This window comes from Nycticebus coucang, chromosome 7, assembly GCF_027406575.1.
Source record: "Nycticebus coucang isolate mNycCou1 chromosome 7, mNycCou1.pri, whole genome shotgun sequence".
Classification (NCBI taxonomy): domain Eukaryota; kingdom Metazoa; phylum Chordata; class Mammalia; order Primates; family Lorisidae; genus Nycticebus; species Nycticebus coucang.
The window spans coordinates 101119822-101132997 of NC_069786.1; the positions used below are offsets into that span (position 1 = coordinate 101119822).

The 13176-nt window shown below is 38.8% G+C and overlaps 1 pseudogene across 1 annotated transcript; it reads left to right on the forward strand.

Annotated features, from left to right (window-relative positions):
• The first annotated feature begins 1430 nt into the window (after positions 1 to 1430).
• Positions 1431 to 10025, forward strand: LOC128589760 (olfactory receptor 1J2-like; annotated as a pseudogene). The gene is made up of 3 exons (XR_008381126.1): positions 1431 to 2307; positions 4134 to 4156; positions 9929 to 10025. The product of XR_008381126.1 is annotated as an olfactory receptor 1J2-like (transcript).
• Positions 10026 to 13176: the final 3151 nt, after the last annotated feature.

Here is a 13176-nt window from a genome sequence, read left to right on the forward strand (position 1 = left end):
CACATAATTGCACAGCAAGGCTGCAATGATCTGACCCTTTGGCTGGGGGTGGGATCTTGCAAGGATTATGAGGAGCTTCAGCTCAGGATGCTGTGGTGCCCAAGTTAGAGGGGGAGGAGGGCATCTGCTTCTGTAAATATGTGGTCCTTCAGTCCTTCCTGCTCTGCTTCCAATTTAGGTGGTTGGTGGCTGACTTTGGTTTGGTCTAAGGGAGGGCAGGCTTGGTGAAGTTTTCAAAGACTCAAGTGCTTTACCTGTCCTGTTCCTCTCCTCCTTCTTTTCATCTACCATTCTTTCAATTATCATTTCCATTATTAATTTTCACCTATGTCAGTAATACGGAACAATATGTCTTTGGATTCTTTCCATGTCAGTATGAATAGTGCTACCTCTATGTTTTAACTACTGTTATTTTATTCTTGGGTATGGATGTACTGTCATTTATTTTTGATATCATTTTAAAGTATTTAAGATTAGTGATAATGATGAAGGCAGAATGAGGGTTACATTTGCAGGGGTGTTGATTGGAGATGGCATGAAGAATTCTCCTGGATGGGGGTTGTGCTGTACAGAAACATTCTATATGTTTGACTCTGAGTGGTGATTACATGCCTGTATGTACATGTACATATATATATATATATTTTTTTTTTTGAGACTTTGTGCCTGCTTGGTAGAGTACCGTGGCATCACGGCTCATAGCAACCTCAAACTCTTGGGCTTAAGTAATTCTCTTGCCTCACCCTCCCAAGTAGCTGGGAATACAGGCATCCACCACAACGCCCAACTATTTTTGTTGTTGTTGTTGTTGTAGTTGTTTAGCAGGCCCAAGCTGGGTTGGAACCCACCAGCCTCGGTATATGTGGTGGGTGCCATAACCACTGAGCTACTGGTATGTACCTATAATAATTGATGTCTGTGTTCTTTATATGCTTTATTGTATATAAATTATAACTCAATGCAAAATTTTAAAAGATGAATTAAACTCATTATACTTTAAACATAGTATAAAGTATTAAACTGTATTTCTAAAGAAATAGGTCAAGGATGGGAGCTAACATTCATTAAGCACGTCTTATCTCATAAACATATTATGTGATTCTTCATTTAATTATCACCAACGATTCTGTGGAGTGAACGTTCTTATTCTTTTTTTTTTTCTTTGCATCTTTTTATTTGAAAAGGCTGTCTCTCATCTGAAATTAACAATGGATGTTGAGAAATTGCCTTTTTTTTTTTTTAGCATTTGCCTCAACAATAATTTTTCTAGTTTCCTTATGTACCAACATAAAGCAAAAAAATGTAGGAAAAAGATTAAGTTTCCCACTTTCTGAAATAAACATATATTATTTTAATCAACTCCTAAAAGTTATCATTCCAGAGTCCCTAATATTCTCAACCACTCTTCATCTCCATCAGAGGAGACGAGCATGAGGCCTGAGAACCAGAGCAGCATGTCTGAGTTCCTCCTCCTGGGGCTCCCCATCTGGCCAGAGCAGCGGAGCGTGTTCTTCCTCCTGTTCCTGGGCATGTACTTGACCACGGTGCTGGGGAACCTGCTCATCATCCTGCTCATCCGGCTGGACGCTCGCCTCCACACCCCCATGTACTTCTTCCTCAGCCACTTGGCTCTCACTGACGTCTCCTTTTCATCGGTCACTGTCCCAAAGATGTTAATTACTATGCAAACCCAGGACCAATCCATCCCCTATGCAGGGTGCATAGCACAGATGTATTTTTTTCATATTTTTTACTGATCTGGACAGCTTTCTTATTACATCAATGGCATATGACCGATATGTTGCCATCTGTCACCCTCTCCACTACACCACCATCATGAGGGAAGAGCTGTGCGCCTTATTAGTGACACTGTCCTGGATCCTGTCTTGTGCCAGCTCCCTCTCCCACACCCTTCTCCTGACCAGGCTGTCCTTCTGTGCTGCTAATGCCATCCCCCATTTCTTCTGTGACCTCGCTGCCCTGCTCAAGCTGTCCTGCTCTGATGTCTTCCTCAATGAGCTGGTCATGTTTACAGTAGGGGTGGTGGTCATTACTCTGCCATTCTTGTGTATCCTGGTATCTTATGGTTACATTGGGGCCACCATCCTGAGGGTCCCTTCAACCAAAGGGATCTGCAAAGCATTGTCCACGTGTGGGTCCCATCTCTGTGTAGTGTCTCTGTACTATGGGGCAATATTTGGGCAGTACCTTTTCCCATCATTTAGCAATTCCATTGACAAGGACATTATTGTGGCTTTCATGTACACGGTGGTCACACCCATGTTGAACCCTTTTTTTTTTTTTATTGTTGGGGATTCATTGAGGGTACAATAAGCCAGTTACACTGATTGCAATTGTTAGGTAAAGTCCCTCTTGCAATCATGTCTTTCCCCCATAAAGTGTGACACACACTAAGGCCCCACCCCCCTCCCTCCATCCCTCTTTCTGCTTCCCCCCCCATAACCTTAATTGTCATTAATTGTCCTCATATCAAGATTGAGTACATAGGATTCATGTTTCTCCATTCTTGTGATGCTTTACTAAGAATAATGTCTTCCACGTCCATCCAGGTTAATACGAAGGATGTAAAGTCTCCATTTTTTTTAATGGCTGAATAGTATTCCATGGTATACATATACCACAGCTTGTTAATCCATTCCTGGGTTGGTGGGCATTTAGGCTGTTTCCACATCTTGGCGATTGTAAATTGAGCTGCAATAAACAGTCTAGTACAAGTGTCCTTATGATAAAAGGATTTTTTTCCTTCTGGGTAGATGCCCAGTAATGGGATTGCAGGATCAAATGGGAGGTCTAGCTTGAGTGCTTTGAGGTTTCTCCATACTTCCTTCCAGAAAGGTTGTACTAGTTTGCAGTCCCACCAGCAGTGTAAAAGTGTTCCCTTCTCTCCACATCCACGCCAGCATCTGCAGTTTTGAGATTTTGTGATGTGGGCCATTCTCACTGGGGTTAGATGATATCTCAGGGTAGTTTTGATTTGCATTTCTCTAATATATAGAGATGATGAACATTTTTTCATGTGTTTGTTAGCCATTCGTCTGTCATCTTTAGAGAAAGTTCTATTCATGTCTCTTGCCCATTGATCTATGGGATTGTTGGCTTTTTTCATGTGGATTAATTTGAGTTCTCTATAGATCCTAGTTATCAAGCTTTTGTCTGATTGAAAATATGCAAATATCCTTTCCCATTGTGTAGGTTGTCTCTTTGCTTTGGTTATTGTCTCCTTAGCTGTACAGAAGCTTTTCAGTTTAATGAAGTCCCATTTGTTTATTTTTGTTGTTGTTGCAATTGCCATGGCAGTCTTCTTCATGAAGTCTTCCCCCAGGCCAATATCTTCCAGTGTTTTTCCTATGCTTTCTTGGAGGATTTTTATTGTTTCATGCCTTAAATTTAAGTCCTTTATCCATCTTGAATCAATTTTTGTGAGTGGGGAAAGGTGTGGGTCCAGTTTCAGTCTTTTACATGTAGACATCCAGTTCTCCCAACACCATTTATTGAATAGGGAGTCTTTCCCCCAAGGTAAGTTCTTGTTTGGTTTATCAAAGATTAGGTGGTTGTAAGATGGTAGTTTCATTTCTTGGTTTTCAATTCGATTCCAAGTGTCTATGTCTCTGTTTTTGTGCCAGTACCATGCTGTCTTGAGCACTATGGCTTTGTAGTACAGACTAAAATCTGGTATGCTGATGCCCCCAGCTTTATTTTTATTACTAAGAACTGCCTTAGCTATATGGGGTTTTTTCCGGTTCCATACAAAACGCAGAATCATTTTTTCCAAATCTTGAAAGTACGATGTAGGTACTTTGATAGGAATGGCATTGAATAGGTAGATTGCTTTGGGAAGTATAGACATTTTAACAATGTTGATTCTTCCCATCCATGAGCATGGTATGTTCTTCCATTTGTTAATATCCTCTGCTATTTCTTTTCTGAGGATTTTATAGTTTTCTTTATAGAGGTCCTTCACCTCCTTCGTTAGGAATTCCTATTCCTAGGTATTTCATTTTCTTTGAAACTATGGTGAAGGGAGTTGTGTCCTTAATTAGCTTCTCATCTTGACCGTTATTGGTGTATACAAAGGCTACTGACTTGTGGACGAGCGTTCTTATTCTTTGTAGATAAGAAGAGAGACTGAAAAAGGGTAAATAAATTGCTCAAATTCACACAGGCTTGGTAAATAACAGGACCAGGATTTGAATTGACATCATTCTGACTCTGGAGTTCTGAATGTAGTTCTGAAAAGAGCTGTGACAGGTAAAGATCAGAGGCTGAGTAAGTTGTCCAAGTTCATGCTGCGGGCATGTGACGAATTCCTTGGTCTCCCTAGCCCACCACTCTTCCATGCAATAACCTATTTCCTATTTAATTTTTGGAGTATTCAGCAGTTATTCTTTGTTATTATCCTGGAAGAAAATATGTTAAGTGAGGGTTAACTGCTGGAGAAGTTTCTAGAAATTTCCTACTATCAAAGATTTAACCTTCTTAAAGGGATAAACTAAACTACTTGTAGGTCTGAGAACTTTCTTTTTGTCTTAGTCCTAGGGCAACTTGAAAATTATATGCCTTTATAGAGAATGATTTGGTTTTAGGTGGTGGCTGTAGCTCAAGCGGCTAAGGTGCCAGCCACATACACCAGAGCTGGCCCAGGGCTGCCAAACAATAACAAGTACAACGAAAAAGTAGCTGGACGTTGCATTGGGCTTCTGTAGTCCCAGCTATTCGGGAGGCTGAGGCAAGTGAATTGCTTAAGCCCAAGAGTTGGAGGTTGCTGTGAGCTGTGATGCTACAGCACTCTACCCAGGGCGACAGCTTGAAAAAAAAGAAAAGAAAAGAAAATGATTTGGTTTCTAACCTCAGATATGTGTATGACAGTTAGGACTTTACTTATTTCAGAAGTTGTGGATGATGTATCATTTATTTCGAGGCGGTGAGAATTTCTCAAATTGACCATCTGGGCCAGCATCTGGGGCAATTTAGGAAAATTAATATTAAAGTATGAATTGCACAAACCTCTATATCATTCTGGTTATAGAAACTGGCTTCCCCTTTTCTGGCTATTTCTCTTCAATTTAATTCATCTAAAAAATTTTAAGTTGCTTTTTCTACACCTATTATTTTTCCTCCCTCTTTTCCTTCTTTCCTTTCTTCTTCCCTTCCCTCCTTTTTTTTTTTGAGACAGGGTCTTGCTCTGTCAGCTAGGCTGGAGTACAGTGATATGATCATAGCTCTCCGTAACCTCAAACTTCTGGGCTCAGGCTATCTTCCTGCCTCAGCCTCCCAGGTAGCTGGTACTGACTAAAGGTACACTACCTGCCTAATTAGAATTTTTTCTTTTCTTTTCTTTTTTTTAGAGATAGGTTCTTTCTATGTTGCACAGGCTGGTCTCAAACTCCTGCCCTCAAGCCATTCTCCTATCTCGGTCTCCCAAAGTGCTGGAATTTTAAATGTAAGACACTGCACCTGGCCACTTTTCATTTTTAAAAACACATTTTCTTCCAAATCCTTCCAGGTAAATATAAAAATAAAATGAAAATTTTATTTATAAATTTTATAAAAATAAAAATAAACACATTTTCCTTTCTCGCTCTCCTCTTGATAACTTTTTTCTACTTCTTGTTACTGAATTCCATATATTTGCGTTAAATCTCAATAATTAGTATGAGATTATTTACATCAATTACACTTAACCATACTTTAGAAATCGATAATTTTGCTCTTTTAGTAATGACAGGAATTCTTTAAGAATACATGCTTCTAATATAGTCAGTTCATTCCCATAATTGGAATAAGGTCTACTCTGAAATGGCATCTATGGAGAACCACACAGCTTGCAGCTCTCAAGAGCACATTTCCTAGAACTGTAAATAATAGAATTGTAGAATGTTATCCATGAAAAGGACTTTATTTTATACATGGTCAAACAAAAGTCCAAGAATTTTTGTGCCAATTGGTTTCTTTTATCTGACTCATATAACCTAAAGTGATGGTGCTGTTTCATTATGTTATTGATTACATGGATATGTAATGCCTACTTCCTTAGAGGAAATGGTTCTGTAAGTGTGTACTATAACGTATGCAAAGTTGGGAGTAACTTTTGGACTCTCTTGTCATTTAGTTTGTAAGTATAGAATCGCTAGTAAAGAAAGAAGAAAAGGGCGCCTATGGCTCAAACGGGTAGGGCACCAGCCCCATATACTGGAGGTGGCGGGTTCAGACCCAGCCCCGGCCAAAAACTGCAAAAAAAAAAAAAAAAGAAAGAAAGAAGAAAAGGAGAACTTCTAGCTCCTTGGGATTTTTGGCCTGAAGCAGGGTTACAAATCAGCAGAATCACCTCACTTAGAAAGACTCTCCAAGTTAGTGACATTTTATTCTTGGTTGGTTCTAGAATGAACTCAAATAAAAAGCATAGATCTTCATTTTCCTGCTGGACTCCACATTATACCCTAAATGGAACCTTTGGCTGTCTTTGATTGTCCCTCTACATTGAAGAACCAGGTAGCCAAGTTCAACCTCATGTCCGCATCTTTGATATGATTATGATTTTCTGATGATGACAAATACATAAAGTAAGCTCGAATCTATTATCTGATGAAAAAAGGTTTATTTATGATCTATGTACGAAAGACTTAATTAAAAAATAAAATAAAAAAAGAAAAAAGGTTTTGTTCAAGGTGAATTATTACTAGTTCAGGAGAAATGTATTTGGAAATGCTATATCTAAAATATATTATTTCATAATATTTAAATTCAGAAGGAACTACATTCTTTCCCCTTCCCCAAGTAAGGCTGTTTTCTTGTTTTTCTTTTCTGGTTATAAAAATAATGATTAATGCAGAAAATCCTAGCAATACAGAAAAGTATTAAAAAAGTCATCCAAATTCTTAATCATTGTTAACATTTTGGTAAACATCCTTCCAATATCTTTCTATGCATTTGTTTTATCCACTGTATGTGTGCCTGTATGTGTGTATATACGTATATATTTTAATGTCAGTGATATAGTACTCTTTTGTACTTTATCTTTTACCCAAAAATCTGCCATGGAGATTTTCTTTCCTTTAACATGAATATTAAAGTCTAGTTAACAACCTCATAGCAGCCCATTATATGTATGGCTATACCAGAATTTAATTAATCCCCAACTAATGAACATCAGGTTGTCTCCCATTTACTATTTTAATAAGGAAGAATAGAATTAACATCCTTATACAGACATTTATCTTTATCTGAGGAGCTTATCTGTAGATAAATTCCTAAAAGACTGATCCATGTCACTGGTTTGCATTCCAAAAACTTCATTTTTTTTTTTAAACAGTTTTCATTGCTGCCAACATTTGAGAGTTTAGAAGCAGATTTTTTTCTTTTTTAAATTTCAGATTAATATGAGAATACAAACAGGTTGTAAAGTTTGCTTTTGCTAGGTAAGGTCCCTGTTGCAGTCGCGTCCCACACCCGGGGGATGTGCCTGATATTGTGCTCATTAGGTGGTAGTACACCAGAGAAGCAGATTTTTCAGGCCACTTGACTTGAAAGTCTTCAATATGCATTAATTTTGGCAAATGTGTCAATGAGCATATTAAAATTAATGTGATATTAATGATTAGTAGGCAAAACAAATCTTTCCAACTATTTGTCGGTTGGACAAAAAAATCCCTTCTGCCTCTATGCTCTTACACATAATATTTTGGATATACCTCTATTACAGCACGTATTTGATTTTGACCTAATTCTTAGTATCTTTCCAATTACAACGTCAGCTCCCTGAAGGCAGGAAGTGCACTGTGATGCTGTGAAGATCTGGTAGAGTGTTTGTCCCTTAATAAACTTTGTGGATAAATAGCCACAAACACACACACAAATAGCCACAAACACACACACAAATAGCCACGAAAATTTCCATTTGCTTCTTCTTCATTTAGCAGCTTCCACTCCTACTCTTTTTCCTTTGCTTTTGAAATATAAATGTAATATTTGCCCAGGGCAAACAGACCTGGAGCTCAGGAGGCAGCATTGTGTAATGAATGTTCAATCAGCCTGATTTAACTCTTGGGTCTCCAGATTTATTAGATCTATGACTCTCAGAAAGTTGCTTACCTCCTCTAAGTCTAATTTCCTCCTCTGTAAAATGAGGATAATGAATTCTACCTCACAAAGTGTAGTATGGGCAGGGGTGGTAGCTCACCCTATAATCCTAACACTCTGAAAGGCCAAGATGGACAATCTCTTGAGGCCAGGAGTTCAATGCCAGCTTGAGAAAGAACAAGACCTCGTACCTACAAAAAAATATTTAATAGAAAAATTAGCCAGGCATCATGGTGTGCACCTGTGGTCACAGTTACTTGGGAGGCTAAGGCAGGAGAATTGCTTGAGCCTAGGAGTTTGAGGCTGCAGTGAGCTATGACACCACAGCAGTCTAGCCCAGGCAATAGAGTGAGACTCTGCCTTAAAAAAAAAAAAAAGCAGTATGGAGTTAAGAAGATGATATTTTAAAGCCTTTAGCAAGGTACTTAACTGTAATATTTAATGAAACATAGCTATAAATACTGTTATTTCCTCAGAGGTAAAAAATGTAATATAAATGTGTTTATATCACAGGAAAACGCAGCATTACTCGTGTGTCCTATTTCCAAAGCTTACTTCCTTCCACCTAAATTTCTTGCATATCAAGCCAGTTATAAACAGCAAGTACTCTTCTAAAAATCTATAGGGCAAAATATGGCAACATCTTCTACATATAATAAGCATTTTCAAATTTGGGTCAAAGATAGCTTCCTTTGAAAGGCAGAATTTTAAAAACGATGAACAAAAACATCTACTTTGTGGGACCAAGTGATTATCCTCTTCCATGTAAGCAAAAATAAACTTCTCTTTTCTCCAAAGAAACCAGATCCTGATTCAGTTTTTGTTCAAGACTCAGCAGAAACACAATGCTCCATTTTATAGCGGCGAATTACAACACAACGACAGCACTATAATTTCTGTCAGGGTGAAGTGCTTCTCTTTGGCTCTGGGCCAGCTAAGTTTAGCATTGTTTAGCACTTCTGTAACATCTGACACGGGCAAATACCTTTATGTTTATGCATTCTGTATTCTTTTGGGAAGTATTTTTTAAAAAGTAGTTTTAACAGTATCTCATTAGAAGAAGTGATTGGTTTTGGGGGCAAGACACGATTGCAAGAGGGACTTTGCCTAACAATTGCAATCAGTGTAACTGGCTTATTGTACCCTCAATGAATCCCCAACAATAAAAAAAAAAAAAAGAGGGACTTTGCCTAACAAATGCAATCAGTGTAATCTGGTTTCTTATATCCTCAATGAATCCCCAACAATTAAAAAAAAAAAAAGAAAAAAAAAAAAAAGAAGCATCTATTGGATTTTTGCATGTGACCAGATTTCTTATCTGTGGTGTGAACTTTCAGATAGTCTATAGCCATTGCAAGTGGAAGTGCCACCCAGTTCCTTTGAGGCTAAAAGCGGTCGTAAAGTCAGTTTGGCGTGCAGAGGGCCTGTTGATTGTTTTGTCAATGTAAACCTGTAATTGTAAAATTCCTCCTCTGTTCCTCATTCACATGGACCTAAATAATGTCCCCTTAGTTTTTATATTTTTTTCTGGTTACATGATGTGAGGTTCTTGATGTTGTTTTGAAAATGTTGTGGACAGTTAAGTAAATATCTTAGGGAAATGGCTAAGATTTAAATTGAGTATCACTTCATATTTTTGTCTGCTCAAAAAAAAAAAAGACGAAGATTATTTTTCCTAGAGTCTCCTGGTCCTACTCCCACGCCTGTCTCTTATTATCATTGTGGACTTTCACCCCAGGAGACTATGCCTCTGCATAAAACTTTATAAGCCTTACTTCCTGGATGAGAACCACTTGAGTGCTTACACATAATACTTGTCCCATGTGAACAGGGACGGTGGCTGCTGTGTTCTGGAGTCCTACAGCCCCAAAGGGGACATGCTAGAGGAAGAGAGGCAGGAATTCTCTGCGGCAAGCACAGCTGTGTAGCAGTCTTTGCTCCAACAGCAGAGCCCAGCCTAGCAAGTTAGAGTCATCTCATTCTCCTTAAGCAATCTGGCCCCACAAGCGTGCTGCAACTACTTCCAAATGCTTCCCTCCCTTTTGCTTAGATTGAGGCAAGAATGAGGATAGAGAACTAGGGAGGTTAAAGGAAAAGCAAAGTATTTGTTTATTCATACATGTATTGACTATAGGTGTGAACATTCATTAAGTGCCCTCTGCAGGCCAGGTACCATATACTCACGATTTAATTTGCATTGTCTCTCCTTATTCTTAGTATGATGTAGATAAACTCAATCTCCATTTAGTAGCTGTGGAAATTGAGCCTTTGGGGAAGTGAAGAAACTTGCCCAAGGTCAAGTAATAGTAAGAGGTGAAGCTGGGTCTTTAACCTGAAGTGATGTCAACCCTCTTGTTCTTCACCACTGTGCTATGCTGCCTCCCTGTGTTAGAATATCTCTTATCTTTTATCTTCAGCCCTGGAAGATAAGAAGTAGAAGATAAGAAATCTTGTATATGGTAGATGCCTGGAAATAATATTATATATGTATTTGTCATTATACTTATATTGTATTTTTATATTAGGGTTGTGTTAAATTGCTATGTTATGTATGAAACAACCGGGAAACTTAACTAGGGTCTAGCAAATGTAATTCAAGCTGGTTGATCTCTAAAATGTGATTATAATTATCTCTTTCTGTTGGTCTGCCTCTCTCTGTCCCTGGTTTTCTGAAGTGATCTTTTGTTTTGCATGAACAATTGTCACTGAGAAATACCAGCTGTAGGGGAACAATTCATAACATTACCTTCTCCCAACTCTTTCTTCCCTCCCCACAATCTCCGGTCCTGGCAAGTGCTATGATTTTGAATGAATGTGACTGACAGACACAGGAAACTCACACTAATTTCTCTTATAAAATTCATTGAAACAAAAACTTCTCCAAAAGAGGCCCTAGGATTGTTCCCTAGTTCAGAGGCAAACTTTCAGAGGAAAAAAAAACAATGTTGCTAATAAAATTTGTTTGAAAGACAAGAGAGGCAGGAGGAGGAACACTTTTGGGAATTTTGGGTACCATGATGCCCATAGTCGTTTATTTTTGGCACCTGGAGAGATAGTTACAGCTGGAAGCACAAACTAAAGTAAAGAGAATTTCTGAGGTTACGGAATGTCCTCTGATAGAAACATCAGATTTAAGGTTGGACTAATTTTCTTTGACTACTCATTTCTGAAAATTGCCTCTGGAATGCAGTGTCTGTCCTTAATGTAAGCCTTCCCCTAATTCCTCATGTTCTGTATGAGGGTGTATCCTTAGGTAACCAAAATCAGAATAAATCTGTTATCTATTCCCAATAGAAGAATAAAACTTTCTGTTATACTAGAGGTTCTCAATCTTCTACTGGTAGCATATGCTGTAAGTATTGGCAACACAAATAAAGGGCTTAAAGGAACTGAACAACATCTCCATCTCCATTATGATAAACAGTGTCTCATGATATCCACAAAAGTAAGTAGGAGATGGGTATGGCTCACATGCTTACTTTCAGCTTGTGTCTGGGCTTAGGGATGGCCAAGTTTACTGCCCTTGATGTGTTAAAATATATTCATGGAACAGAGTGTTTACATGCTTTGGAAAGCATACAGTTGTCATGTTGTAGGTCTGCCAGTGTGCCACACTTTTTACTCTTTGCAGTTGAATCTTGATACACCTTAGTGTAATACTATTTATACTCAGTTGCAGCAAAAATAAATTTTACAAAATAAATGAGGTGCCATTCCATACTGTCTGGGGTGCCATAGCACCCTGTTTGAAAACCACTGTCCTATATACCTGAAAAGTAAATCACAAAAAAAAGAAGAGCAGAATAGAAAAGCCAGAAATGGTGCTTGCCCAAGTGCCCTGGGCAATTCTAAGTTGACACTCAGAATTTTGCCTCAGGGGACATAAGAACATGAGATAGCTTGGTGAAGCCTGGATAATATGCCATGAATTTCAGTGGGTCCTTATAGTTTGATAAGTTAGAGGTGGATATGTGGAAAATGGTATTAAATATATATACTTAAAAGTTGGCAATTGTTTGGTATTAAAGGATCGGGTTGGCAAGTGCCTGCATTGCGTTTAGAGAAGCTTGGGGTATTATCACTCCATGTTTGGAATTACCCAAGTGATTCTAGGGAGATTAGTCAAGTTTACTTTATTCTTATGCACATTAAATGAGGAATTTGGCTGGAAACTATCTTTTCCTTTTCCTTGAAGTAAATATCTAAAGTTGATCCCTTTTGAACACTGTAGTATTCATTTTTCTCAAGTTTCTTAATATCATAGGCAGATGTAAATCCTGAGCAGTTTTGAAAAATGGACCAAAAAGAGAAGGGATGAATAAAACCCAGCACATGCCGATGTACCATGTGGGCAGGATGAAGCTACCTGATTTGAATACATGTTGATCATCTACCAAGCATACAGGAGGATTCTCCACTCTGGGGATTAAACAGTGACTACGAGGGGGTAAGTTTGCCTTGTTGCTGAGCTTAAATGCTAGTGGAGAAGCACATGAGAAACAAGATTACAAATAAATCTATAATGTGTCAGTTAGGGAGGGAACAGAGAGTGAGCCAACACTGCTAACTAATTCATAATGAGAAGTTGGGGAAGAACTTCTGTGAGGTGACATTTGAACAGAGAACTGACCAGCCCTGTGGGTGACTGCGGCAACCTAGTCCAGGCTGAAGAAGACCAAAGAAGACTACCCCAAGGGCAGCACTATCTGCATGTTCAAGAGCAGCTGGAGGACCATGATGGCTGGACACAGTGAGCTGAGAAGACACAGGGAAGGGGGCGATGAGCTGGGGTTAGTGGGTAGTGTTTTAGTCCATACTGTGAAATGTAGCTCTTCTTCTGCACAAGAGGAGAGTGTTGGGCAGAGGAGTGACCTGATCAGGCTCCCACTTTGGCTGCTGTTGACCTGGGAGGTATGAGGACAGGTAGGAGACTATTTTGTTCATCCAAGTGAGAGATCCTGGTGGTCTGGACCAGGGCAATAGTGCTGGCAGGAATGCAAAGCGGTCAGACTCTGGACACATTTTGAAGATAGACTTAATGTGATTTGCTGCTAGATTGAATATGGGGTGTAAAATAAA